This window comes from Psammomys obesus, unplaced genomic scaffold (genome assembly GCF_907164565.1).
Source record: "Psammomys obesus unplaced genomic scaffold, mPsaObe1.curated_primary_1811, whole genome shotgun sequence".
Taxonomy (NCBI): Eukaryota; Metazoa; Chordata; class Mammalia; order Rodentia; family Muridae; genus Psammomys; species Psammomys obesus.
This window is the reverse complement of record NW_026586173.1, coordinates 5,855,931-5,879,539: the sequence shown is the minus strand read 5'-3', so window position 1 is coordinate 5,879,539 and position 23,609 is coordinate 5,855,931. Positions and strand designations below refer to the sequence as shown.

The following is a 23,609-nucleotide window of genomic DNA, read 5'->3' as shown; positions in this document are numbered from 1 at the left end:
TAAACAGCACTTAGAAAACGAGAGCTGCTGCTTTAATTATGGTTGGCTCTGCTTTATCACCAGCCTTGCTTTTTACATGTTCACCAGAAACCTGGAGATGAATCAGTCTCTGGAAGGCAGGCTCTGCTGGGCCACCACTGCCTTCTGGCCTTAGCATCCCTCCTTTCATGATCTCAGTTCTCTGGGAACCAGAGCCTTATTGGTATGTAGCCTGGCACCTCCAGGATCCAGACTTTATGTCAGCTCTGGAGGCGGGAATCAGACTGATGCTCCCAGTGTGAATTTTACCTGTCAGTTTCAGCATTGAAGAAGGGGAGGGGAAAGAGGGTGTTGTAAAGGTCACAGTTATAAAGGTAGACTAATGCAAAGATGCATTACTGACAATAAATAACAATTATGTCCAATCAATGTATTATTATACATTCATTTAATAAATAGGTAATAAAATATTTAATTCATAGACATTCAATGATAATATTAGCAGCTGTCATTGTCTACAAGCTTGACAGGAGCCTGGCTAATGCAGCAATCTCCAGTGTTTCATGCCCAACAGCCACTCAGACAGGTTCAGAGTATGACCTATACAAACTGCAGTTAAATGTCCAGCCCAAGGTAACATAACCCTAGTGGCCCCGTGTCTCTGCTACTGGGTGTCACCTCCTGGTGATGTAAGTGTTTCCGCTTAGATATCCTGCCATATATACCTAGTGATATAATATAGGGAGATGGATGGTGGATAAAGAGGAAGGCTTGTGTGGACGACAGATCAGTTGCTTTCCAGAATAGGAGAGCATCCAACCTGAAATGAACCTTGGGTATCTTGTGGACTCATTCTGAAAGAGAAGGCTGAGGCTTGGAAAGTGAAGCCACTGACCTCGGGACAAGCCTGAGGTCTGAGCACCTTAGGAAGTCATTTCTCTACTACACTTAAAGAGGATGAAGAGATGTATCAGAACCTCAACAATATCTAGGGGCTTCATCCATATCCATGCCTTTTTCCTTTTATGGGAAGAGAAAATAGCCATGCAAACTCAAGGTCAACCTCCTCTATCATCACTCTAGCAGACAGAGACATAAAGTTTCAGGATCAGAGGCAAGCCTGCTCCAGGGAGAAGGGTCTTCCTATGGCCCTTTGGGAAAGCTGGAGAAAAGAACAGGGTTTTCCTGGTATTTGCCTGTGCTGCAGGAGAAGTGAAAACCTTTGGGTTGGAAGAGCATTCTTCACCTCAAACAGTAGTAACCCAGAGCCAGGGAAGAGGGAGTATACCATAAAGAAAAGCAGTGTTTGGGAGACAATACCTAATCCCTCTTCTTGACTGAACCTAATTCTCAGCTTGAAGGCCTGATTTGTCTCCTGCTTCCGCATAAGGCTGTTTCATCTCTCACTAGCCTCCATCTTTAAAAATGAAGTATGAATTTACTCTATATTCTGTTTTGTTTTGTTTTGTTTTTTTTTCTTTAAGGAAACTGTTGTTAGACTGGGGAGATGGCTTAGCAGACAAGCTCATTTGTGAAAGCCTGAGGACCTGAGTTTGAATCACCAGCACCCACATAAAAGCTGGGCATTGCCACATATACCTATAACCACAACATTGGGGGATGGAGCCAGGGGGAACCTGGGAGCTTCTGGTTGAATGAAAGACTCTGTCTGAAGGAAATGAGGTAGAGGGAATAAGGCAGCTGCTTCCATACAAGTGAGTATGTGCATACACATCTGAAAACACACACACACACACACACACATAGCAGTTTTCTACACAATAAAAAAAAACAGGGTATTTCCAAAGTTTCCTATTGTTCATTTGCAGCCTCCTAAGTGATTTCTATCAGTATATTTTGCCTTTTCCAGAATGTACTATGGGTAGAATTCAGCTGAGTATATCAGAAGTTCAGCCATGCTGTTCCTCCAATAGCTTCTTCTTTTGCATTGGTGAGCGAATTTACGGTGTGTGACAGTCTCCTTCTTTCATCTATTAGCCAGCTGAAGTTCATAGGAATCATCCTATCCCCCCTCCCCCCTTTTTTTTGAAATTATAAATAAATTTGCTACAAATGTTTGCATGCAGGTTTGGGTGAACTAACAGTTTCTGTTGCATTTGTTAGTATATAAAAGCATTTTAACTTAAATCTTTCTAGTTTTGTTACTTCTTGTAGCTCTTTTTATAAATTCAGTTTTATACAGTTGATTAGTAAAAAGTGTATATTCAAAGTGGTGAGTGAAATGTGTTGATGTACATCCACACTGTGAGTTATAGTGAAGTTTGCTGACATACTCACCACCTCTAATGAGAGGGGGTGAACATTTTTGAGATCTATATTGCTGATGTATCTTAAGAGTATAATCCAGAGACCTGAAGAGATGGCACAATAGTTAAAAGCCCTAGCTGCCCTTCCAGATGACCGAAATTTGATTGACAACACCTACATGCCAGCTCACAACTCTAACCCCAATCTCAAAGAATCCAACACTCTCTTCTGGTCTCTGTAGGCACCAGACATGCTCATGATGCACACACACACGCACACACACACACACACACACACACACACAAACATACATACATGTAAAATAAAAGTTAAAAAGAATATCATCCATTAAAAATATTCGCTATAAGTCACTCTAGTGTCCTTCAGATATTCTGAACATGTTCATTTTACAGTCACATGCTTGTATTCTCACTGAGAGCTTTCCATTTTTCCCAGCCCTCTCCCTCTGGCAACTTGTATTCTACTCTTTTTGTCTGAGACAAACCTTTTTAGATGGCACATTTAACTATGTCTCTCACATGTCTTTAGGTGAGCTTCGCAGAGATTTTTCTTTAGTTATGTCTTAATTCAGATATTGTCGACTGCAGGTAAGTGCCAGACATTGTAGAGACATGAAGCCCTGGATACTGAGGATGCTATTCTCAGCTACCTATAGAGGAGTAGTCAAGTTATCTCATGACAGTGGAGGAGCTGGACCATAGCACCCCCATCCAGGCCATACCGGGGCAAAGTCGCTACAAACAACCTATAAAACGTAAGCACTAAAGTAATATCGATCACCTGATATCACACCCAGAGAATCTGACTCAAATGTAACCCCTCACTCAGAAGCATGGCAAGGACATATCTTGCAACTGATAACCTCATTTTAACATTTTCTCTGATGCTTATAAAAGCATTCAAATACTTTTCAGGTATCTGAAGAATTAAAGTGGTCTGTTCTGGCAACTCTTTCTACACAGAGGCTTTGGAAGCTACAAGATTCCCTCTAGTGTGATCACGGAGGGTCAAACTGTTCACCCTCCCACGTTTTAGTCGCACCCCTTCAGAGGTGCTGCTCTGCCCATGAGAGGATTTCCCAGTGCTATCAAACACCCTGTGCTGATGAGCAAGATGAAGCAAGTACAGGCCCTGGAGGAGAGATGTCTGAGCAAACGCACGGCCTGTTGCAGTTCCCACCACAAGGTCTTCCTCTTCGGCCGCCTCCCCTCCTCATTGCTCTATCTGCAGACGGTTCTAAAAAGGGAAACTTTTATCTTGATAGTAAGTCAGAATTTGTAACTCTTGCTTCATTCATCGATTTTGTATTTGGCCTTTCAAAGTGGAAATCACAGGAGTCTTTTCAAAATACTTGAAATCATCAGTGTTTCCCTCTCTGAGCTGATAGCTAACATCCCTCATTGCCTCCTGCTTCTTGTAGGAAGGCACATTATTCAGTCTGTTCATTGCTGGAACCACTCAGGACAGGGCTCTGTTTGCCTGTGAATCCCCAACAGCTTCTAATGCTGCAGATGGAGTGCATTGTATACATATTGCTCTATTAGTACAGCCTTGTCCATCAACTTCAACTTCGGGGAAAGGTACTAACAACACACACTGCTTTCCAGAAAATTCCTACATGTATATTTTTTACTTCAGCTACTGAGCCCAATTTTCTTCTATTTCTTTAAAAAGATTGCTTAACATAAAAAAAAATCCCAGTTCATTCCACGAATTTATCAAAATCCCTTGAAACTCAGTTCTGCAATGCTATTAACCATCCTTCTAAGCTTTGAATCAAAATGAGACCAGCAAGCACATCTCATCCTTGTGCTCATAAAAATGTTTAATTGCACAGGGTTGAAGGCCAAGCCTTGATCCAGACTGACATCCATCTGTGACTCAGAACTTTACAGGTACAGTCCTTCAATTGGGTATCAAATTCCCCTGTCACTCAAGAACTCTTCCTAAATTTAAAAAGCATTGTGTATCAAATATCTCCCTAAGTAACTAAGTATCTAAAGAAAAGGACACTGGGCTAACAGGATCTACAGGAGAATTGGAGTTGGTTACCAGTGAGAACAGGTTTCCCTTTGAAAGCTTGTAATTATCTAGACCTTCTTATTAAAAACAAGCACTGTAAATCAGCTAAAGTTTTCAACAGTCACAGCAAATATTGATCATTTCTCATTCTCATTGGCATTAACAATGGACAGAACATTCAAGCTTCAGTCACATGTGATGAATTCATCCATGAGACAGTTTAAATATATCCTTGGAAGCCATCCAGACTCTTCAGGACTTGGCTGAATAGATTGGAGAGAAGAAGGTGAGGAGAATCTGCCCTGGTTAACCAGCATCTCCCTGGTGACTGTACAGGACCCAAGACCCTAGTCACAGCAGGTCCAGAATGGTAGCTGTTGGCCTGCTCCTCTGATGGCAGTGCAGCTGTCTGCCCCTGCTCCATGACAGAGGCTCATGTATGGTACCACGCTGGCATTTTAACAGCATGGAGAGGTGGCATTTGCATTCTCACATGCAGCCAGACCAGATGCCTTTATGCACAAGGAAACAGAGCCAGCCTCTCCAGGGGAGCCAAGTAATGGACACACTTGAGAGAAATCTCAAAGTGTGATTCCTGAACTAGAAGTTTAAGCACCAACTGGGAGCCTTGTTAGAAATGCAAATTCTTTGGCCACCACAGACCTACTTATTTTGTAACTTTGGGGTGGAGTTCAGCACCCTTATTTTAACAGCCCTTCAGATCTGGTGCTCCTTAAACTTTGATAAGCACTGTTATAGCATTTGACAACCCAGAAAGTGAAATAGACGAGGTTAGCACATTAGCCAAGCCCTGTCCTTAGGTGACTGCAGGATTTGCCGGTACAAACCATGGTAGGCTCTAACGGATTGTCATAAAAATCACAAAGTATGTTCAAAAAATATGGACAGAGAAGCAGGGCTAATAGATTTTGAGATGGCTGAAATTTTGGTGGGCAGACTGAGGAAGGATCTTTCTACATTCTTCAGTGTATCCCGTAGACACTTCTTAAATGGAGCAGGCCTCCAAACGTGTACATCCCAGTGGCCACACCACCATCTGAAGGGCTTCTGTTGGATCTTTGTGACACTGGCACAATCACCCAAGAGCCTTTTCACATTTTTTTTTTCAGCTAGTTCTGGTTTTCTGTAAAGTCAACCAACCACTTTCCTGCCTGGGGCATCTACCTGGTGGCCAAGAACTACCTCTCTCCTCTTCATTCTCCCACATCACTGGCTCTTCCCTTCTTGAGCCTCACTCATTCCCACAGTGATCCAGTCCAATGAGCTCTCGCTCAGACCCTTCCCGCTGCTACCTCCAAGCTCTGCAGACCGTGTGGCTTACAAACAAGAGAAGCATTATTCTCTCTTCTGGAGGCTGGACGTTTGGATATCATGATGTTAGCACATCTGCATGCTAGGAAGGGCTCTTGTCAGTAGTGCTGCACAGGGATGTCTTCTCACTACATCTTTACACGTTCAAACATGGAAGCTTCCTCGTGTCTCTTATAAGCCCTACTACCACCCACAAGCACTCCTCTTCCCTGGACTAGGCATCTCACCAAAGCCTTCTTGTCTTTCGTAAGTCTCTACTCAACTGTTGCCTTATATAAAATTCATCTCTCTTTGGAGGTGGTAGAACCTTTAGAGGATGAGGCCTACTAGGAGGGAGGAAGTTAGGTTATTGGAGTGTAGAGCTCTTCCCCCTCCTTTCTCCTTTGCTCCATGGCTCCCGTGAGATAAGCAGGCTTTTCTGCCACACGCATCTGTTTTATTGCATCATAATTGATCCCAAGCAGTGGATGCGATTACTTTCAAGTTGACTATAACATGCTTTTCACTATAGTAAAGTTAAGGAGAGCTGACTAATACACTTCCCCTCTACTTGACTAAGGTGGCTTTATTTTCTTCCCTCCCATTTTCTTGAAGGGAGTGATGTTATTATTGTTCATCACAATATCCTCTCACCAGACCAGGCCCAGGCATGGAGAGGATGCTTGGAAAGTGTTCATTCAACTGCTGATTAGCAATACGTTGCATATTGAGTCTCCTAGGATGAATATTGCCCGTTTTAAGTATGACTGAAGCACCTTACGCAATGCTGGGCCTCCATTGTCCAACACAACGCCTGGCATGTTGCACTGAATGAATTGAAACGAGTCTGAACACAATCAGAGAGACAGGAAAGCACAGGAATCCATCCAAGACTCACTAAATCCTATTAGGTTTAGCGGGAACAGAGGTCTATTTAAGAAGGAACAAAAAGAAGGAATAATAAGCCTCAGAAGCATCGACAAGGGTCATTGACTGTAGTCCCAATTCAAAATGTAATCACCCCAAAGGCCTTACAAGTAGATAGGCTATTCCCTAAAGGCAAAGGCAGTCTGTGATTCCAAGATAATGTTATGCTGGTGCTGGGCCTGCTTTCGGGCCCCATTTTTTTTCTTCTCAATCTGATTTTCCTTAAAACTGAACTGGACTTGAAGTTCTTCAAGCCATCTGCCTTGTGGCACTGAACCCCGGAACAAATAACCATTTTGTCTTTAGGGATATGTCCATCTTGGGAACCACACTAAGATGCTTGGTGTGGGTCTACAAGCTCTTAATGAGCAAGGTGGGAAGAAAGTCCCAGCTCAGCTCCCAAGTCAGAGAAGGTAGTGGACCATATTGAGGCATGCCTAATGTTTCTCTCAAACTCCCTCCTTGCCAGTGTCTCACTCAGTCCAGGTGTACTCCAACAATGGAATCAATCAACTACGAACTAAAACATTTTTTTATTAATAAGTTGATCGTGCCATATATTTCATCATGGTAATGGAAAGCTGACTAATACAACACTTTCCCCGCTATGTGACTAATGCTTCTTTTTTTGTATACTGTACTGTTTGCTTTAGAACCAAGATGCGTGAAATTCAGACCCTCCTTACTGCTGCTCCACCAGCCATGGATTCAGTCCTCTGTGTAAGCCTGATCTCTCTCTTTTTTTTTCAGCCATTTGAATTTATTTTGAGAAGTCTTTTTTTTTTTTTTATGAAATTTGCAGACAAATGGTGGGAACTAGAAAAGATCATCCTGAGTGAGGTATCCCAGAAGCAGAAAGACAAATATGGTATATAGTCACTTACAGGTGGATATTAGACATATAATATAGGACAAACATACTAAAATCTGTACACCTAAAGAAGCTAAGCAAGAAGGAGGACCCTGGGTAAGATGCTCACTCCTCATTCAGGAAGGCAAACGGGATAGACATTGGAAAAGGGAATAAACAGGGAACAGAAGAGGAGCCTGAGCTCTTTTTGACTCTGATCCAGTCTTGTACAACTCCCCTCCCTAAGCATTTTCTTAATAATTTTCTGTCTATTCTTTTCAGCCTCTGAGGCTCTCAGTGTCCTCCTCTGGAACAGGTCCTTCAGCAATATTCTAGACCCTAAAGTGATGGCTAGTGTTAGTCCCTTGTGGTCATGGTATGGAGAAGATATGAACCTCTGTGAGCAGAGCTAGTTCAGAGTGGCTGAACTCTGAGGGCAGAAGTTCTAACTGCAGCCTGATCACAGAATGCTATGCGTGTAGCTTGTGGGCCACTATCTCCTGCCACTACCAAACTGCCTGTCTGCCGCACCTCCCTGTCTCTCAGTGTGAGGCCAAGTAATGTGCACCCACCAGGCTGGCTGCAGCTGCTGCTTTACATTTGTAGATTTTAGGTCCATTACTGAGCCATCCACTGACAGCACCTGATGCTTTGACTGGCCCAGCAGATGCCAAGCAGAGATTTTCAGTCTTGCTGAGCCTCTGAAATGGAACTATCACACTTGCATTGAACAGCACACACATGAAATCAGAAAATTTATAGTCTGCAAGGGTATCTGCAACAAGGCTTCCTGTTTGAGTAAGACAGGCTGATTAAAAATATTAAAGATTGTGATGTCTTTCCCCCTCCCTTCTGAAGCCCTGTCTTTTTTCTGTGTTTATCTTTTCCTGGAGGTGCATTTCAGAGCTTAAGGCTGACAGTTTCATTTAAAATTATTTAAACTATGCCAAATACAGGATGAGTATGCAGGTGATTTTTTTTCTCCTCTCTGTAGCCCCAGCCTCATACCAAATCAGAAGGCAGATGGAAGCTTGCTTTGGATGTCAATTTCTGAAACCAGCCTCATTCCTCTCGGCTTCCCATCCTTGCCCCTCTGCTCCATGCATACACAGTGCCCATAGAGACAACTTCCTTAAATTTATTGCATCTGCAAACTGTGTGCTCGCTTGGATGGATATAAACTCTGTACTTCCCTCACCTCAGCCAACGTAATCCCCAGCCATGGCTCTAACTCAGAAAGCAAGCAAAGGGCAGCGGGCTGTATGTCTAGACTCAGAGCAAGGATGACAGGTTAGAGGATGATTGTCCTGGCCTTTCAGAGGGAGAGAAATGAAGAAATGAAAGGTTTCATTTCTAAGAGAGGAAAGGAGAAATATCATATTATGGGTAAGCTAAGGATGTCTGGTCTGAAACAGCTAAAGGGGGGAATATATCTAAACATGGAGACTGTCTGTGATGGGAAAAATGTACAGACACAAGTAATAGGTACCCCAGGGAAGGCTGAGGAGGAGGAGAAGGAGGAGGAGGAGGAGGAGGAGGAGGAGGAGGAGGAGGAAGAAGAGGAGGAGGAGGATGATAATGCCAAGAAATGAGCTCCTCAGGTCACCCAGGTTCAGGCAATCTAGTCACTGTGGGTCACTCTCAGAGGACTGCTCCATTTCTTCTTTGCACAGGGTGGGACCACACTGCATAGCAAAGAGCTGAGAAAAGATGGACGTTAGCACAATCAGACTGCTCTTCAGATTATCAGAGAAGATGCTGGGAAACACTAGTAAGGGAACATGACTCAAGTTCTCAAAATGAAGGTAGAAGGGAGGGTTATAAAACCCGAGACAGTATGTGTCACTTTGAACATGTATTTGAGCATGTTTTGGTGTTTGCCCCAAAGGGGAATGTTGGAAACTGTCATATTAAGAGGTGGAGTCTCTGAGAGATAACTAAGTCATTCTTCCCTTACAAATGAGGCCCCTATAAATGAGATTAAAGGACTGGGCTACAGCTAAGTGACAGAGTACTTGCCTATCATGGGTAAGACGCTGAGTTTGATTTCTAGCACCACAAAAACAAACAAACAAACAAACAAACAAACAAAAAACATGTCAACAAATAAAATATTTATTGAGGCTGAGAGTGGTGGATGGTGTTGGATGTTTATAATTTAGGCTACTTAGAAAACTGAGGCAGGAGTGAGGGGGGAGATATATAAGAAACTGGCATCTTGGACTTCTTTACCTCCTGAACCACGAGGGATGAAATTCCAAGTTTTATGGCTCCCTCATCTAAGCCATTTCTGGAAACAGCCAGCATTCTAAGATACAATGCCAATAGTAAATGAACCAAAAATGGTAGACATTATGCAATGTTTTGTGGGCTTATGAATGTCTAAGGAAGATCTTTTCTTTATGATAACTTACCTGGTTGTGCCAGGAATAAGGCTACCTTTCCCTTCTATCTATTTCTTTGATTTTCCTTTTCTACCTTTAGAGAAAAAGAGCATCCACATTTTTTCCTGTACAATATAGCACTAACAACCAGTTCATAGCTGTATTGTGATACCCAGCAATGACTGCCTTGAGCTCCTAAACTGCAGGTCTCTCAGCATCATTTATCATCTCAGTGGCTCTCCTCCCTATAAGATGTGTGGTAGGCAGATGCAGAAACAGTTTTCTTCTCTCTTTTCTTCTTTTCCAGTCTTCCAAACACTGTTGTATGTGACCAACCTGAGTGGAGGGGATGTCCCTCTCCTTAGGCAGATAAGGACTCATGGCCTGGATTCAAATCTCCTATGGAAGGTCACAGGAGGGTGTTGCATGCAGGAAGAGGGGCTCAGAGATTCAGAAACCCCCCAGTGCTCAGACTGACTTTTCTATTGGAGAGTCATCATCACTGAGTTGTAGACAGTGAGAACACATCCTGACAGAGGCCCATGTGCTTTTTTTTTTTTTTTTTTTTTTATCTCTGAGGATACTGACAATCACACAGCTCCAAAGGGTTGCTTTGCCAGAGGGGTGATTATTCTTCTGCCTCTTGAAGTTTATTGAATTTAGTAGCAGTTTCCATCATCTAGACTATAAAAACTCCACACAGACATTTGGGAACTTGCTTGTTTAGCCCTTTCTAGGCACCAGGTGGAGAGTAGAGGAGCTTATGAGAGTCTAGGCAAGGATGTGGGGAATCTCAGTGGATCTGGGCTCATATTGAGGTCTTCAACTGGCCATGACCATTGACAAAGCTAAAAGGCCCTTCCAACCTCATGGTCTTCCTAGGGATAAGAGTGACTTCCCTTATTCATAGTGACTCTTCATGGAACACCTACTACACAGAAGGTATTTTCATGTAGTATCACTTGTCTTTACAGGATTGCAAGAGAAATCAGCTGCTCCTTTGTTCATATGGGAGCATGATACCTGGACCAGGAGGCCTCTCCCACCCCCAGTTTGTTTTATATTTGAACCAGAAACAAGCAACCTTCTGCTGAAGTCCTAGGATTGGGGACTGGGAACAGTCTCTGCTCAAATCCTAGGAGGTTGGCTTCTCAGATACTACGTGCCCCTCTGAAAACTTGAGAGCATCAATGGAAAGAGCTAGCAAGATAGGCATCTGGGTCACCGAATTGCCCAGGGAGTCACAGATGCTGCTCAGGCACTCTAGCAGTAATGCAGCAAACAGGGAGTCCAGCCAGAGCCACCTACTGTGTTTCCATTTCTCAGTCCATTAAACCCAGAAAACACCAAACGTTCACAAGACTTGACAGTGATAAAATAGTATCGTGCTCCCCATACCTCCCATCCCTTCCAAATGAGGTGCTATTCCAGGTACCAGTCCAAGAGTTCAAAGTCCCTCCTACTAGGTAAGGGAGGGATGGTCAGGGCAGGAGGCATGGTGGCCCACAGCACAGGTGAGCAGAAGCAAGGGCAAGGCATGAGTCCTGGGCTTCCCTTGGTCCTCTCCCAGAAATGTTGCCTTTTAAATAAGCACCATACTCCTCCTGCATGACTACTGAGAGCCAGATCCCAGGGAATTAATGCTTGAATGACCCAAACAGCCTCCATAAGGATCACTACCAGCTACTTCTTCCTTGGTCATCTTTCACACACATACACGCACACACACACACAATAGTCAGAATCAGTTCTGAAACCTATGCTCATAATAAGATCCCTGCATCACATTCCAGTTGCACCGCTTATCACTCCCAGTTTCTAGCTCATCTCTTGTACCAGTTCCTCAGAATCCTTTGTAGCTTAGCCCAACCTCCCTCTGCAATAAGAACTTTGTGTTTCTCCCTCAAGCGCCTCCTGCCCCAACTAGGCTTAACTTTAAGATTGTCTGGGAGCATGTGCCCATTTATGGATTTGCACACTTGAGCCCTCTGGCCACATAGGCTTCCCTGTGACTATGGAAGAGTTCCAGTTGGGCCCATCACCATCTCCTTCCTCTGTGGAGCTTTCTTGGGAGCCGTCGGTCTGTGTTGACTTTTCTCTCTCCTCTCCTTGAACATTACTTTCTGCACTGCATAATTAGCACCTGATGCTATGCTGTCTTCTCTAATTATCTGAACCATGTAGCACATGCCTTAAAAACACCCAGAGAAAATACTCGTCTATAAATCTCTACCTTGTGCATCTGTTTGGTTTGCTTACCCAGACTGAAAATCCAAGTGTTTATTTTTCATGTGTCACGCGCAGTCACACTTGAGTCTAGGCATTTAGTTGGCTCTTGGTGCTGCTGAGGAAACACTTAATGAAGTCTTGGTCTTTCTTGGCATGAATACTTTCACTTACATTTTTTCTAATTGATGACATAGAAGCAAAGGATTTTGCTCTTAGTTTACAATAAGGAAATTTGAATTCCTTCTATAAAAGAATGGTATATATCAATTTCTGGCATGAAGACTATATGAAATGAGCACAAGGTACATGAAGGATTTTCCCAGCACTACCAGAGCCCAGATACTCTGCTCAGCCACTTCTCTGTTTTGAGATTCTTGGGACAAAGGTTTGCTCATTCAATAAACATTTCTGGTTTGCACAGTACATGTATGTGCAAAGGCCAGAGAAGGTTGCTGGAATGCCCTGCTTTGTCTCTCTGCATCTTCCCTAGGGACAGAGTCTCACGGTGAACTTAGAGACAGGCTGGTAGACAGTAGGCCCCAGTCATCTGCTCTCCCCTGACAGCACTGGAGTTACAGGCACGAATTATCATATCTACCTTCTTAGGTGGATTCTGGTATTCAAACTTCAGTTCTCATACTCGATGCATCAAGTCCTCCCAAGCACTAAGCCACCTCTGCGGCTCCTCAGGAAACACATCTATTGCAGTGTTTCTTGCTATACATTTCCATTCCACCTTTGGAAAAAAAGTAGATGGACTTGCTGCTCAGACAGCTCAATATTTAATTGGAAGTAGGACACACACACACACACACACACACACACGTAGGTGCACTAGAGGTTCAGAAAAAGAGTTCAGATTCCCTGGAGCTGGAGTTCCAGGCAGTTGTGAAGCCCCCAATGTGGACATTAGGAACTTAATCCAGGTCCTTTGCCAGATCTGAAAGTGTTCTTAACTTCCCAATCCTATCTCCAGCCCTTCCTCAGTGATTTTAAGTTACAACCTCTATTAATACCTTAAAAACCCAGGGGTCTCTTTGTTTTGAAGGGCAGCGTTAGAACCCAACATATCCCACCCCTCCTAACAAGAGGCATAGTCAACAGTGCAGCCCACGATGGTGTTGGAGACACTGCTCTGTGTGGATTCACTGAGGGAATTTGCCTAGAAGTAATGTCCAAACCTGAGCCACCCAGCAACTGGCACAATAGAGATGAATTAGTCAAATAAAAAGAGAAGGGGATGCTCTGTACAAAAGGCCCTGAGTGGATAGAGGGACAGCAGGGCATTGTCATATACAGCAGTTCTTCTCAGATGAGCTCCGTCCAGCAAGTAGCACATGAGCGGATCCATGAACCCCCAAGGGAGAATCTCCTACCCTCAATGCTGACATATGAACCTTGTTTTTTTTGTTTTTTTCCTCATTACTGCACGATTGACTGGAAAGCAAGCTGAGAAGAGAGTTTACAAGCACAAGGAGGAAATGCTAGCCTATATGGTAGCTTAGAACCAGAGAAACTATTCCAAGAGACCATGTAAATGATGCCATTTGAAAGACAAAATGAGGCATTCTACCCAGGCACCGGCAGAAAAGGGGGGAAGCAGAAGTTGGAATCTCCAGCTTGGACCTAACAGCAGCAGTTCCTCCAGGTCTTTTACTTGTCGAAATCTTGCCTGGAAAACTCAGACACCAGGTCTTCAGATGCAGGCCTTGCTGGGGATGAGGTAGGGGACGGAGAATGAAGGCAGGAAGCAGAAGCATCCTTGTGGACTCACCCAGAACACCAAGGCAGGCTAACAGTGGTTCAGTTGTCATGACAAGCTTTCCCACATGCAGAATGCACAAATAACACTCTTTGAAGGACATTGGGGTTCCTCATGGGGAGAACATGATCAGCTAGCACACCCACAGCTGCCACGCTTCTTACACACACACACACACACACACACACACACACACACACACACACACAGACACAGTTAATTAGAAGAGAGAATGTTTAATGGGAAAGATGACAGAGGCACTGATCTGAGTGATACTGGGTTCACTGTCTGGCTGTGCTGCCTGTGTACACTCACAACCCTGCCTGGCCCCGATGGCCCATCTGCAGGTGAGACAGTACCTACCACTGGCCCTTGCTCTGCTGTTAGCTTGCTATGTATGCATATTCAGGCTAGTCCCCTCATCACTCTGTATCTCAGCCCCCAATTTGTACAATGAGGAGGGTGGACTATGTTTCCCTAGGGGCCCTTTCCCTGACTATAAATTCGGAATACAATTCCTGTCTCCTTACCCTGTGGAATCTCACACAAGTGAGGAGGCGCACCTGGCCGCCCTCAGGTCTCACTGACCTGTGCTCTTAGCCACCAGTGGCTTGCTGCCTGTCCCTTCTCTGTAGCTAATCTCATGCATGAGTTCCTGCAAGGCAGCTCCATTACCAGCAACAGCGACCACGCTGATGAGAAAAAAAATGAATGTAAGCACCTAATCTGACTGTGCCAATTTCTAGCTCACAGTCCCTAGAGGACCCCTCCCCTCTCCGCAGTGCCCCGGGCACCCACAGTCCTTTGTTTTCCATATGCTTCCTGCTCACTACAACTCTTCTCATTCCACTGTAATACAGGCCTCGCTACTGTCCCCCAGCACCTTTGCAGCAGAGGAAGCAAAGCCTCCTCCCAAAGTAGAAACAAGGGCTTTTTAGACACGCCCATTGCGACTACCCAACAGACTAGAAATCAGGGCTCCAGCCCTGCATCTTCCTGTCCAGCAAGACTGAAGGTCATTAGCATGCCACGGTGTTGTCATGTGTGTCCTGGGTCATTGACATCATTGCGCCCTGTGTAGAGCCTGAACTCCAACGCTACTTTATTGTCACACCCAGAGGAACAACATCAGGACAAGCTCGTTGTTTCCTGCCTACAGTAACCTTTCCTCTTCCATGTGTCCTGTACCCACAGACCAGGGTCTAGAGAGAGAGAAGGACTAAGAACAGTAGTTGTCCTAGTGCTCCCTTCTGAATGAGAGCTGTGTTCACAGACCTATCAATCCTCCTGGGTCCCAAAAGAAGGAAAAGCTCTGCTTCCCTTCTGAGCTAACAGCTATTCCTGGGACACCCCAGGGCGCTAAAAGGGTCTCATTTCAAGCCTAGATGTGAATTCAAGAGACATGGCCCCTGTTGCCATCCTTCCTTAGATCTGACTGTGTGGCTGATAGCAGGCTAGCTGAGGGTGAGCCACTGGTGGAGGAAGAGGCCGACACCAGTCACTGGAGAAACTGATGCAGCAGTGAATTGTTCCTGATTAGAGCTGGAACAGGACAAAGGCAGCCCAAGTCTGGGAAGGGTCCCTTTTCAGCTCCTTTCCTATAGCAGAGAAGCCTCTTCATCTCTGAGAACTGGGGCTCAGTGGGACTGCCACACCCTCATGTGCCGGCCCCAGTCTGCAGTGGCTGTAGGTGCTCCGTGAGGCAGGGTCTCACCGTGGGAGGAGTTGGGTAGGTCTGCATGCTAGTGAGAATCGGGTCAATTATGCTTTCCTGGGTTCCATCTTTCTGCACTCACCAGAAATAAGTATAAAACTCGGCTGTTTAAGACACAGAAGTACAAGGACAATAAGTGGAACAAGCTACAGAAGTAGGACAGGCCTGCGGAGCGCCTGCCGGGATCTCTCCCTATCTATCCTAGGTGCATGTTCGGAAGGGTACGCATTTGAGGCCTCTGCTCCGGAGGCCCGAATGGAGATGAGCAATCTTATAATGAAACATCTGTCTCTCCTCTTTTTCTCTTTCCCCCAACTCATCCAATTACCACATCTAACATTATCCATCATCTCGTCTTTGCGGCCGCCAGAATCGAAGAGCAGACGGGGGAAATTAATAATAATTGTGGTGTCACGGTGCGCGATGCAATCAGAATTCAGCATGGAAGCAAATACAAACACAAACAAACCATATTTATTCTTCTGAAAGATCGCTCAATCCTCCCTCCCTCCTTCCCCGAAGAGCTGCTGATGGTGGAGCTCAGGAAAGAGATGAATCAGCGCTAATGTGGGGATTAGGAATTGATTCTGCAGCCCCAGCCTGCTCTGCAACAGAGAGGCCTCTAATTGAAATTAGAGCCGGGATTTGGGAGCCTCTGAAGAGACAACTCAAATTCATCAGGGCCCAAGTGGGAAGCAAAAGGAAGGGATATCTCTCTCTCTCTCTCTCTCTCTCTCTCTCTTTTTTTTTTCCAGGGGAAGGAAGGTCAGAAGTCTGAAAAGATAAAATGAGACACTGGATTGTCCACTCAGGGAGAAGCTAAGGAAAGAGGTTAACTCCCCCATCCTTTGTCTCCTTGTCTAAGCAACTCACCAGGGGATTCCCAATCTTCCTTCTGCACCACTACCAACCAAGCTGTGCTATTCCTACCTAAGAGGAGTCCTCATAGCCCTGAGGACCCCTAAATGAGTGTCTAGCAAACTATAATGGAGCAACCTGCTGTCTTGGCTAGTAAGGGTAAATCTAGCACAGATCAGACCAAAGTGCAGAATATTTAAAGCAAAAAAAACAAAACAAAACAAAACAAAAAAAACTGGTTTTGATTTTAATAAGTATTTGCATACCCTACTACTCTCAGCATCTCTGCTCCCAGCCCTATTCTTGCCCAGGGTGCGGCAAGTTGAAAACCTGTTCCGTTCTCTCTCTCTCTCTCTCTCTCTCTCTCTCTGTGTGTGTGTGTGTGTGTGTGTGTGTGTGTGTGTGTGTGTGTCTCCATTTTTTTTGAGACAGGGTTTCTCTGTGTAGCCTTGAATGCCCTGGACTCACTTTGTAGACCAGGCTGGCCTTAAACTCACAGTGATTCGCCTGCCTCTGCCTCCCTGAGATTAAAGGCATACACCACAATGCTTGGCCACCTGTTCCTGTCTTTATATCTTTATATTTTTGATTCAACCTCTCCCAGGATATGTATGTCAGTACTAGTTACTTCAGAGGCCTTTTCTGAACATACAAAATACTGTATGGGACAGTTTGGGGCATAAAGTAGGGCTCAATAGATAAAGCAGTCCGTAACTTCTACAGCACACAGTACTTCCCACCTCAACGAGGTCCAGGAAAAAGAAATATGCATACTAAAGGGGGTAGAAGGAGGCCACAGCTTGCATAACAGAGTGACACTGGCTTAACAGTACTTACCAGATATCATTACCACTTCCTTCAAAAGTTTCATACCTGTGCCACCTTCATACTCTCCTATGGCTTCTGAACTATGAAATGTTTTGCTGGTACTCCTAGTAAGCAGCCTGCTACTTGGTACTTTTGCTAATGTACTCATCTCTAGAAGCAGGCTGAGGGTCCTAAGACTGTTTTTCTGTCCAAGGTCTGTGCGGTTCCATCCCTGGCAATAATAGTCCCCTCTTGCTAAACAGTAGCTAATGGGAACAAAGGTATACATGCAACACAGGATAAGTTCTCCCATGTCAGTGTGCATATGCTGGTATCTGATCTCCACTACCCAAAATCTTCTCCTTGACAAGACTACAGTGAGGATAGATGGGGCGTAATGGATACTGCTAAAATAAGGCACTCATTGAGAGCATTCTAAATCTGCATCACCCAGCAAGTCACTCCTTCTTCAAACTCCTCCACGATGGCCTAGGTTGCAGGGTTACATTCATCATCACTCTCTCCTAGCACGTGTTAGAGCTCTGCCCTAACTTTAATCTGATTGGCTGGTCCAGGCAATCAATTATGAATGGCACTGTCTAGAACTGTGCTGTAAATAAATTCCCTGGAACCACAGCAGGCACCTGTCTCTCCATTGTTGACTCTCGGCATCAAATTGGACCTCAATATACATATATGTATTTTTTCTTTTTGTCAGCCAGGATTAAGTCTGAGTTTGCAGCATGTCTCTGAATACAATTAGAGTGTTAACTATGAAGTGACTTTCAACTTGGATTCCTACAGCAACTGGAGTCTATGCAAATTATGATAGGCTTTCTGGGAATGCTCTAGAAGACAGTAAGAATAGAGTCCCAAAAGCATTTTGAGCTTTGAGATTAAGTCCCTTAGATTTCACATTCTGTGTTAATTTTTGTAAGACACAAGTCACTGGCACTGGCTATGTATACACATAGTACCTAGAGCTGATCTGAAACCAAGCCCTGAATCACAAGTCCTTAGAACTGCAGGAGGACTCTGGGTGATCTTTCGATGGAAACTGTCCTGCTGTGTCTGGAAAACATTGTTTTCTTGTAGTCTCCTACCTCTGCCTATTACAGTCTTTGTGGTCTTTCTTCCACAATGATTCCTGAGCCTTGGACTGGAAAACTATGGTATAATGGCCATTTGAAGCCAAGCGTTCCATTCTCTTATCATCTGCACCTTGACCAGATGTGGGGTTCTGTGTTAATTGTTATCTATTGCAAAAAGAAGCTTCTCTGATAGGGTTGAGAGGTGTGATGCATCAATCTATGAGTATAGCAATAAGTCATTCAGAATATTTTAAATACTATGCTATATTATAAATACTATATAATAGTTGTAGGCTTTTCCCTAGAGCCTATGGTCTGATTGGCTGTGGGTTCCTGGCCCTGATAATGGTACCAACTATGAATTTCAATTTGTGGAACAGGCTTTAATTCCAATTAGAACTTGGTTGGTTATTCTCATGACATTCATGCCAGTATTGCACCAATGGACATGTCTTGCTGGGCTGGTCATTATTATAGCTTTCAGGTTCACCAACAAACTTGAGGAAATGGGTTGTAGATAATCTTACCACTGTTCACTTTCTTTTTATGATTCTGTTGATGGAATTTCAGACCTTGCTCATAATAGACAGTCTACAACTGAGCTCTATATTTATTCTACAGAATCTCTGAAGTACAGATATTTTTTGTCCAGCCAAGAACTGTGATATTATGAGGGGAATGGTTCATAACTCAGAGTTGTTGAAAAGCAGGAGCGATCTGCAACAATTGTTTAAAAGTTTTAGACCATGAGATGTGTAAATCTAAAACAGAATTGGGAAACTCTGAACAAAGAATCAGTAACTGTTTCAGCATTGTGGACCAAAAAGTCTGTGTGTGTGTGTGTGTGTGTGTGTGTGTGTGTGTGTGTGTGTCTGTGTGTCTGTGTGTCTGTGTCTGTGTGTACCCACCCAAGTGTACATGCACAGACACATGTGCTAAAGTCAGAAGACAAGCCTGGAAGTTGATTCTTGCCTTCTATTCTGTTTGAGACAGGAATTCCTGTTGTTCAGTTCTTTGTACAACAGGCTACCTGGTGGAAGCATCTAGGGATTTTCCTGTCTCTGTTTCCAGTCACTGCATACTGCACAGCTTCATCCTGGAAACTTGACTGCTGCAAGAAGGAATGGAGAAAGGACAGAAAAGGACAGACACTCATGCAGAGAAGCTGTGATTGGGCAGACCCTGCACTCTGCTGGAGACACACCATCAACAGCTGCCACCCAGAAAGTTAATGCATTTATTTTACACATCTGAATTAAGGATGTAGGTTTACTGTGTGCAACTGAATAAGGAGACAGGCCTATCTAGTCTGTGTAGGAGGTCTCTGTTGAGGAACAGTCTCAGTTGTCATCCAGAAAAAGGAAACTGTGGTTGATATTTTCAATGCACACTGTCAACATTTGCACTCAGACCCGGGGAGAGCTTTGCTGATTCCCATGAGTCTAAGGCATGGCTGTGCTCACGTTAACAATGTACATTCACTCAGGAATTCATCCCCTCCTGACATATTCACCTATGGTTTTCTCTGCTCCCTACATTCCATCTTCCCATTAGAGCAAGCTATGAGTATAGGCACATAAGCTATTGCACCTGGCTATTATTTAGGTTCTAGGGATCTGAACCCAGGTCATCAGGCTTGTAGAGCAAACACTTTGTCCAGTGAGCCATCTCCCCAGACCTGTAAAGTCTTCGTCACATTTACTAACTTCTGTCCTTATAAGGAACATACAGCTACAGATGGAAGGCCAGTGAGCAGGCTGGGCAAGAAAAACTTTGCCAAAAGAATGATAGGGCATATTTTACTTGCGTGTGCTAACTCTGAAAGAAAAAAAAATAATTGTGCCCATAATAATTTATGTAATGTTTTCCAAAAGCCAATATGCTGGGTAGTATATATAAATCTCATCGTGCAAGAATTTTTAGTATCTGCCAGGTCCATCATTTAGAAAAATGAGCAAATCAAATATTTCCTTGTCATTTACATTATTATACCTCTCAACAGCTTCCACATCTCTCCCTCCCACTCCCACACTCAGTGACTGCTTACCATATGCTGTCTCTGCCGACATTCCATGTGTTTCTCTGCCACACCCACAAGGCTCCAGGCCTACCTTTGGGACACCAATTTGAAAAATGACATTCCAAGTTTGTGATTTTCTCCCTTCTACTCTCGTTTTCTTATCTTTGACATGAGAGAAAATTTATTTTTCTCACACTCATCACTGTAGATAATGTCCTATATGGCTACGGAAGCCAAAGCAACCTCAAAACTTGAATGGGCAGATGTGTAAGTGGGTACGAAAGATTAATTTCAGACTCCCTGACTGCTCTACACATGCCTCGAGGGTTACAGACACTGCATTAAAATAAACATCCCACAGGATAAACACAATACAGCCTCAGAAGCATAAATTTTATTTGAATAATTTTTAGAGGGAAGTTAAATATTATTAATTCAAATGATGTTCTATTAAAACATGCCCACAATAAGAATGGTAATATAAATAGTATGTATGAATAATTTATTTGAATTTATGATCGTGATTTTGACAACACTGTACTATGATTTCAGATGAATGGGGATATGCATTTCTGCTCCTCTCTCAGGAGTGTTTGGTGGAAAATTTTGAGAAGCACTCTTGGCATGTGCCCCTTTCCTAATTTGAGTGAGGGGTAAGCAAAGTCAATGCAACCTCACCATTTCTCATCCTCCTTCCTGGAAACCATGGATGCATGCCTGAGATCTTCTCCTTTGGCGCCATGTTAGCAGGTGAAAAGGCCTCTTCGGGACAATGCCCTCCCTGCATGCTTGACACCAACTTCTTCCCTCTCCGTGTGCCACTCATTTTTGTTATCGTCAGCCAGCCTTAACTTTTCACTTCTGGCTGACTGCGGTCGTTAACACATTCAAGAACCTTTCGTGGAAACTGTTCGTTTTATAATACATCCCTTTTTTGCCATCTCTAATCCTTTGCTCCTTTTTCTCAATTCGTTTTTCTCTAGAGCATGGGGCATTGTATACTTTCTATTTTTCAACCCAGTGCCAGTCCATTTTGTCTTCACCATTTTGTTGAAATTATCTCCATTGCCATTATCCAACTCACTCTATTTTTCTAATCCCTTAGGTCATTGCAAACCTGAACTATTGGAGCTATTAGAATCTCTAGAATAGTGGATCTCTTCTCTCTTTCATTAAAACATATTCCTTCAACTTAAACATTTGTGATTTTTTTTCCCTATTTAACTCTTATTTTTCTTCTTTCTGTTCTCATATTGGCTCCTTTAATTTGAAGGAGAAGGGGATCTATTTTTTAGACACAAATGAGGAACAGGCTTCTACTTCACTTTCTCTTCACACAAACTCCTAGATGAACTTAACTGTTGTTTTAATTAGTTGTATTCATTATCTATTGCCGTATAACAATTTCCCCCAAAGTTAACAACAGTTCAATACCATGTACATTTACCATCTCACAGTTCTATGGACCATAGTCCAGAAAGTAGTCTCCCAGAGTGTCTCTGGTTCTGTATCTCAATTGGTTGTGCCCAAGATATCCAATTTCATATGAAAAATCAAATGGGAGTAGAGTAGTTCTTATTTGAGGTTTATTCAAATGGCTCTTGCAGACCTTATTTTCTTGCCAGCTGGGTCTTTCTGCAACGATGACTCATATCATGGAAAGTGACTTCCTCTAAGGTGAATGATCCAAAACAGACCAATTAATAGAGAGCCTCAGATGGAAATCACAGTACTGTCATAATGTTGGAAGTGAACTCCTATTACTTCTCCTGAAGCCTACTCATCAAAAGTGAGTCAGTATATCCAGTCATGTGTGAGAAGATTACACAGGTCATGAATAGTAGAAGATGGGAATCCCTGACTACATATTGCCAGCCCACAGATGGTTCCCAGGCAAATGTCTATATCCCTGACACCTTCCTTGCTTCTTATATACTCCATGCTTTCAGGACAGGTATTTCCATCTTAGGCATTTTGAGGAAAAAAAAATCACAATTTTTTCAAACTATGACCTATTTCTTCTAAATATGGCATGAGTGCAAACCCAGGCATCCTACCTAGAAACCGAGAAAACACGCTTTTTAATCTCTTTTGTTCTGTTACTAGATACAATCAGCTTTTCCTTTCTGAATTGTATCATTAAATAAAAACCGATTTTCTTTTTCTGCTACTTACAAAATTGAGCTGTTCGTGGTGCCTCTTCTGAGCCACAAACATCAAATCCATGGCACCTTGTCAAGTACACAGCAGACACAGAGTATGAGGTGGACTAAAACCGAAATGCCAAGGCCGTAAGTGGACAGAGGCAAGATTCCCACCGAGTACTGACAACTATGGCAGCAGTTGCTGCTGCTATAGCTGCTATCAATGGGGATGACAATGATGACAGTGATACCAACGTGGATTAGTTACACAACTTCAATAATAATATGCAAGGTGCGCGCTCCATCATGGATGCAAACAAGCTCTCTGCATCCTGTGAGCATTTCAGGCCTCGTCAGAGATGCCAAAATCTCGGGTTCCAGTGCCACATGTCATCATCTCTGCTTCTGCACCTGGATGCTCAGTTAAGGCTCATTCTCAAAATAAACTCTGTTTGTGAATGAGGAAATCATCACAGGATAATTGGAGCTGCCGAAGAGCCTGAGATGTCATTCTAACTGAGTGCCATTCCGAAGCTTCCCTGTGGAATCTAAGAAGCCCTACATCTAATCAGTCACCTAATCAATGATTTTATCCATTGTAGATGTACTGGACACAAGCCCTCCAGATACATCCTTTTCTTTGTCCTGAAAGGATACCGTCACCTCCTCGGGAGTGAATCTACTATGTCATCTCCACTAGCCCTAGTACAGCAGAGAAAGCCATGTGGGAAAGGTTTCCAGATAGATAGCATCACCCAGCAGCAGCAGCAGCCAGCCCTATTCCCACCTGTGAATTCAATGGACTTCCAAATGCAAACAGACAGTCGGTGCCTTAGGACAAATTTAGCTGTGGCTGGGCTACATCATGGATGGTTACTAGCATGAAAATTCATTCATATGAGTTTGGACTATAATACCTGACACAAGATATATCATGCCTGCCGTGCTCCAATCCCAGATAAGGACACAGCAGTAACAGATGGAGGAACAAGGCACTTATCTTGTTAGTTGATGGATTTATCTTTTTTTCGCCTTCCCTACATATTCCATAGTGTTCAGTGAGTGGTGGTTTTACCATGCAGCATATGGAGAGTGAATTGATTTCTTCTCTCCTGCCTTAATTCAGTAAGAGCCAGAGTAGAGGATAAACAGCTTCTTGCACTAGAAAAATTTCCAAACAGTCAAGAAAATGTCAAATTGCCTTTTCTTCTTTCTTGTGGTT

The 23,609-nt window shown here is 43.6% G+C and overlaps 1 protein-coding gene across 4 annotated transcripts in view; it reads right to left on the bottom strand.

The window, feature by feature from the left end:
• Ntm (neurotrimin) overlaps positions 1 to 23,609 on the bottom strand; it is a 980,157-nt gene that overhangs the window by 887,768 nt on the left and 68,780 nt on the right. The gene's annotated exons all lie outside the window — the stretch shown is intronic.